General features: G+C 37.6%; 1 protein-coding gene across 9 annotated transcripts in view; it reads right to left on the reverse strand.

Annotated features, from left to right (window-relative positions):
- epb41a (erythrocyte membrane protein band 4.1a) overlaps nucleotides 1-1,760 on the reverse strand; it is a 60,347-nt gene extending 58,587 nt beyond the window's left edge. For all 9 annotated transcript variants that reach the window (XM_086062361.1, XM_086062360.1, XM_086062359.1 and 6 more), the window contains exon 1: nucleotides 1,615-1,760. The gene's annotated coding sequence lies outside the window, so the exon portion shown is untranslated. The remainder of the gene's footprint in view (nucleotides 1-1,614) is intronic.
- Between the last annotated feature and the right edge of the window lie 4,289 nt (nucleotides 1,761-6,049).

Raw genomic sequence — 6,049 nt, forward strand, 5'->3', positions numbered from 1 at the left:
AAATTGTATATGTGAGTATGAGGATTTGATTTATAAATGTATTATGGTACATGCCTATGAATTTCATGTACATATGTCGCTGGCAAACGTGCGTATGTTAAAGTGCACTTGTATATATGACTAGGTTTATACATTTCCTTTTGTTGAAATACATTAACCTTATCATTTTATCAACATAAAACGAATAAGGGGTAGGACTCGATACGTTTTTAACTTCCTCCTACCCCTTCTGAACATATAAACTATTTTCTTTCTTCCTATACTTGATTTTCTTTTTTACTTCAATTTATATTTTAAACTTGTAATGTGTTTTCTTTATGTTTATATGTTCAATAAAAAAAACATAAAGCCACATTCACTAAAGACAAACTATTTCATGTGTAATTATATTCATTTGGGTCACCCTGACTGGGTGGTATGATAAACTCAACCTGCTGTTTCACATTAAGGCAACTTGGTCAAAATACTGTCACTAAAATCTGAAGTACATAGATAGATCACCTAAAAAGACCCTATGCTTTAAAATATTGCACTCATGAGGTTGTTGTGGATTACAAGGAATGAGTGGATTACATGACATCCACAACAAGGGTCATGTACAAGATAAGACCGTTTTGGTACGATTAGTGGCTCACAATTCTCCATCTCTAATAGAAAGCCTCTTGCTCAGTCATCAGCCCCTGAAGTGTCAGTCGTAACTGCCTCACGACACTTTCCCACACCTTCGGCGTTGACAGTCCAACACTCAAGTGACATTTTCACTACACTTCAAGATATTTCATGCACTGTGCCACCGGCCACAAGGGGGCAGGTGAGATGCTGAGATTTTCCTTTGCTGTCACATTATTAATTTCTGGTCGTTTCCATGGAAAACCGTGACAATGTCTGTGAATGTGTCACTGTACAGTCAGTTTACTGGCAAGAACACAATCCACTGATGCATTGATGATGACACATTCTGTATCATCATTTATTATACAATGGCAACATATGAATTTATTACTGGGTTTGGAGTCTACAATGGTGCATAACTGAACTAGATTAGACCGAGTGGTGTATTTAATGTTATGGCTAGCCTATGTAAGGACATACAGAATGTATCAGTAACATCTGCAAGGCCTACATTTAAAACATCTTCAGATAACAACTCTTGTTCTTACAACCCTAGTAAGAACTAAATGTGTGTTTAAATGTAAATGTATTTAAAACAAAAAAACAAAAAACAAATTGATTGCTACACAATGAATTATAGTTAAATAATACTTCTGCTCCACAATATCGTTTCTTGTATTAGGGAGTATACGGAGACAGTGTAAAGAAATAAAAATAAATAAATAATACAATTTCCAAGACGACCCATCACATCTGTTCCTGTGCGCACTGGTAACACCATTGACGGAGAGACGCGCTCGGGTCCAAACACAAAAAAAAAACACATTTTCTGATATAAACTGCGTTTAAATGAGGAAATAATAATAATAAAACAGCTCGTTTTAAAGCGGAAACAATCAAAGAGGCGGTGGGTGCACCTGTCTGGAAATGGCGCACACTGTGAAAAAAGATGTCAACAAATTCTCTATGTGTAGGCTCGCAGAGATGTTGAAAATCACTCACCCGCTCAGCTCTGATCATCCAGCAGGAAATAACAACGTCAGTGTGTGAAAGTCGATTCTTACAAGTTATAAATCCTTCTATTTGTAGAATTAGCCAAGTAGTGATCCAAACGTTCATCAAGCAGCTTGCAATGTGTTTAGGTACCCATCATGGACATTTTGATTATCCCTCAGCTTTGTCTTACCGGCACCAAAGGCGCCAACACCTTGTCAACATACTGCACTATTATGATCATACCAGATTGTACTTTTTTCTAAGGACATATTTGTGTTTTAAATACTGTATAATAATTGCAGCATATACGTATTTAAAACCATTGATAGCGGTATGCATTGGCAATAACAGTAGAAGACAGTTGTGAGATAACACAACTATAAAAATTATTTACCCCAAAATAACTAGGATACTGAATATAAATTAATTGTTCTTATGGATTCTAATCACCTGAATTCGAGGGATACTGTGTGAATATTTGTGAATTAATTATTCACAAATGATGATCTAAAAAAAAAAAAAGATTATGTCTTGCTTTCATGTTACCTGCTGAATATTTTGCATGTATATTCTTAACCATATGTACTACCGTCAACCTGTTGTACAATTAGACTATCAGGCCTACAAGACAACACTCGGGGTTTACACGTATGTCCCTTTTATAGACGAGAGTGGGGGTGAGACTGCTACGTAATGAAAGCAAGTGTATTTGTGGATTCAGCCAATGGGAGCAGCCTAGGCAGAAGCCTGCACCAATCACCGTCCTTTGTATTGCTGTTCTTTGCGGAGCTTTATCATCAGTAACCAAGGATACTGATCATCCCTGAGTCATATAAAAATCAATATATCCATGTTCACTCAGTGATTGGAACTGCACGAGGGAAGAGGGAGAGCGCGGGGGCTCAAATCATTTCGACAAATTCATGGGGAAGCGGTTGGCTGCCAATTTGATTCCGGGGAGTCGATCTATTTATTATTTAACAGACAGTGTGAGGCTGAGAGGATCATAGCTTCGATTGTATTTGGACTGCATTGGTTATATAATGTAATATGGCCTAGTGAGAGTACGTTAAATAAGATTCATGGTAATATCTGCTTTTATTGTAACCTATTTATGAGGTTTAAATAATAAAGTAATATTTACACATAGATTGAAAGAATGGTCTTCAAAAGCAAACATACAGAAAACAAGTTAGGTAGTAAATATTTTCTGAGAGCGGTACTTCTATATGATAAAAGTGTCATTACATTTAAATTTCAGTATATTTTAAAGATGATGAACCACCATCGAGGGCCATAGCCCACTAAAAGTTAAATAAATTTCATTCTTGCAGCTCCATATTGCCATGATAAATTCATATTATTTATCATGAAGACTAACACGGTAGGTAATTTGTTGCATAACATGAATACATTCAGTGCACATATGCACACACACACACAGATCTGTACATTTGAATCCCTCTGTGATTTATTGTTAAGAATGTGTCCCTTGAAAAGCGTTGTCTAAATCCATCAATTTTCAATAGTGCTTATCTTCTTTAGGATCCCAGGTTAGCTGAAAACATATACTAGCTAACCTTGGGCGAGGTGAGGGGTACACCCTGGACTGGTCGCCAGACAGTTGCAAAGGACATATAAACAAGCAACCATTCACACGTACAAAAATTGGTTTACTCCGAACATGTAGAGCCTGTGGAAAGCACAAGCAAGAACATGCAAACTCCACACATTAGGGCAAGGAAGAAATTTGTTGTGATGGGAAATTTAAGCTTCATGAAGCACTTGCGATATCTTTGTTCTCTTGGTTTAAAGATGCAGTGGAAATTGATACAATTTTAACTGCATCTATAAAACAAGTCAAAAAGAGGAGTCAAAAATATTACAAGTGCTTCATGAAGCTTTATTTGTCCATCACAAGCTCAGATTTGAACCCAGAATCTCAGAATTATGTTATGCTAACTTCTCGACCATGTAATTGCTTACATTGCCATTTTGTGGGAATGCTGGAAGTATATATCGTCTGATTTCACATTACTTACAGTACTTGCACAATTTAACGTTAAGTATCAAAATTTCCCCATTCATTTTCAATGGGACTGACATTGAACTCTCTTTTTGAAAATCCCACTTTCCACGCCCACTTCCATACATACAACTGATCATTATTACCAGCTCGCCGGTACTGCTCTGTGGCGCACTTGGTAAATTGCATTGTCCAATAACCAGGAAGTCGCGGGTTCCAATCCCACCTGTACGACTGTCCGACTGTACATAGCAAATGTATCCATGGCAATTGTGATTACATGCTAACTGACTAGTATATCAGGAAATACGTTATAGTTTCACTGAAATGATTAAAAGCATGTGTCCCCATTCAGCATTGATAGGTTTTCGCATCAGATGACACCTGTCAATATAGATAGGCCATAAGCCAGTGGTTCAGTGGTTTGAGCGCTTGCCTGCCACACCGGAAGACCTGGGTTCAAATCCCGCTTGGACAAACCTTTTAGTACAAATGCATTGCTGAATACTAATAATTGTGAAATTCTTTCACATCCACTTTTGATGTCATTTGTCATTATTAAGTTTTTACTCCATTCTATATTCAAAATTCAAATTCAATGCAAGCTTTCAGTATATACTGACGTATTCACTACAATTATATACAATGTCACAAATTCTTCTACGGCAGCAATGGCACAGTGGTTTGAGCAATTGTCTGCCACACTGGAAGACCTCGTTCCAAACCCAGCTTGGACAACTCTTCAGCTAGTGCAGCGGAGCTTTGACCGGTGAACAGGAGGTGATGGTTTGAATCCCACCTTTGACAGATTGCAGTTCAGGTGTTCATTTATCTTTCAACTAATATTAATACTTTGTGATTTTCACATAATTTATCTTTTAATTTCCTTCATAAGCATTTAACTTAGCATTCAGCTATTAGCATTCAACTTTCAGCATTCCCACGCAATTTCTGCAGAAATTGCACTTAGTCTAGTTATCAGCATTATTGTTATTGTTATATCCATGAAAACAATATAGTTTGTCAATCTGGCCATCATTTGAAAAAAAATACAAACACATTACAAATACAACAGAATAATCATTAAGTAAAAACAGCAGAATTTATGTTTAATACTGTATAAACAGGAAAAAAAAATCCCTGAAAGTCTGAGCTCAGCATTTTCATCAAAACTAAAGACTAACAAGCAAATCAGCTGCAACACGATGCTCATTCAGCACAAAAGGAGACCAAGAAGCAGCCAAGTGTGGCACCAGTGCACCGCGTCTATGAAGAGGCCTTCTATGGATGCAGTAGTCTGCCTGTAATTGGCATATCTAAGCCAGTTTGAAACGTCGCTTTTGTCTGGGGAGTGGTATTTTTGCTCCTCGCTCAGCAGTCTGTACAGTTTGCCTTCCTTATAAATGTATACACTCCTCCCCCCCATCACAGCACAAAAGGCCACCCTTTGCCCTCGCAGCCCCCTCCCTCCCATTCACTATCATAGTTGCTTCCCCTCCTCCCAGTGTAAAGAGCAGGTGCTGAGCCAGACTGTTGAGATGAAGTGACAACAGCGCCACAGCTCCCAGGGGGGATGCTGGGAGGATGCCACCCTTCAACATTAACACCCCAAATTTCACTCAAGGCGATGCCAGTTGTTCATGGGAGAATGTTTCAAATTTGTTAAAAAAAATAAAAATACATTTTACATAGTTGTGGGAATGCTAAAAACATTTTTATTCTGCACACTTTTTTGCCGTGCAACAACTCTCACATAATACTTCTGATTTACACTGTTCAAATTTCAACTTGTTTAAAAAAATCACTCCTCCCGGAGTATATATTGTCTGATTTCACATTACTTACTTAAATATCAAATTTTCCCTATTCATTTTCAATGGGACAGACTTTGAAATTTTCCCTTCCACGCCCACTTCCATACATACAACTTATCAGCATTACCAACTGCTTGATACTGTTCAGTGGCACAGTTGGTAAAGTGCATTGTCCAGTAACCAATAGGTCATGGGTTCAAATCCCACCTCTGACTGTACATTGCAAATATATCTTTGTCCATTATGCTAAGTAATATATATGTATAACAACTAACTACTATATCAAGACATGTATTATAATTTCACTGAAATGTTTAAATGCATGTTACCTTTAAAGCATCAGATGACACTTTTCAAAATAAATACAGGGAGTCCTCAAGTTACGGCGGAGTTCCGTTCCGACGCTGGCGATGTAACCCGAATTTCGACTTAAGTGGAACTCTCCCATTAAAGTTCATATTTACATTAAAATACTTTGTACAGTAATTTTAAAAAACATATTTGCGCAGAAGACGGCGAAACCAATATTTTGTGTTTCTGCATGGACATTCATTGCTGACGAACGGCAGAGCGGATGATGGACGTCCGTTGCAGGAGGTAA

Source organism: Leptonotus elevatus, chromosome 19 (assembly GCF_054856555.1).
Source record: "Leptonotus elevatus isolate MCC_2025b chromosome 19, RoL_Lele_1.0, whole genome shotgun sequence".
In the NCBI taxonomy this organism is placed as follows: domain Eukaryota; kingdom Metazoa; phylum Chordata; class Actinopteri; order Syngnathiformes; family Syngnathidae; genus Leptonotus; species Leptonotus elevatus.